The sequence below is a fragment of the Tupaia chinensis genome, unplaced genomic scaffold, assembly GCF_000334495.1.
Source record: "Tupaia chinensis unplaced genomic scaffold, TupChi_1.0 Scaffold000262_1, whole genome shotgun sequence".
NCBI classification, from domain to species: Eukaryota; Metazoa; Chordata; class Mammalia; order Scandentia; family Tupaiidae; genus Tupaia; species Tupaia belangeri.
In genome coordinates this window covers 2,175,287-2,175,702 of record NW_006159742.1, presented here as the reverse complement: position 1 = coordinate 2,175,702, position 416 = coordinate 2,175,287, and positions in this window count along the sequence as shown.

Genomic DNA, 416 nt, shown 5'->3' with positions numbered 1-416 from the left:
TAGTCGGTATATATTGAGTGGATACATACAATATCTTTCTTTCATAGCCTGGCTTACTTCACTCAGCAATAGATCCTCCATATCTGACTCTCCCAGCATGATTTTGAAGGCACCAGGTCCAGGACAGGAACCACAGTTGGTCATTTGGGAGTCCAGCACCTTATAACCACTATGCCACCTGCTGCCCCCTAGAATGCTCTTTATTTATTTATTTTTAAATATATATATATATATAGTTTACAATTAAAGTATGATTTCATTTTGCTACAAAAACTTTCTGAAATTCACACATAGCTTTCCCATTACATGTATTTCCATGAGCTTTTTTATTTTCTGTAACGTTTTTAAATTATTTAATTAATTGATTATTTTCACAATTAAAGTATGAATTTATTTTGGTACAAAAACATTTTGAC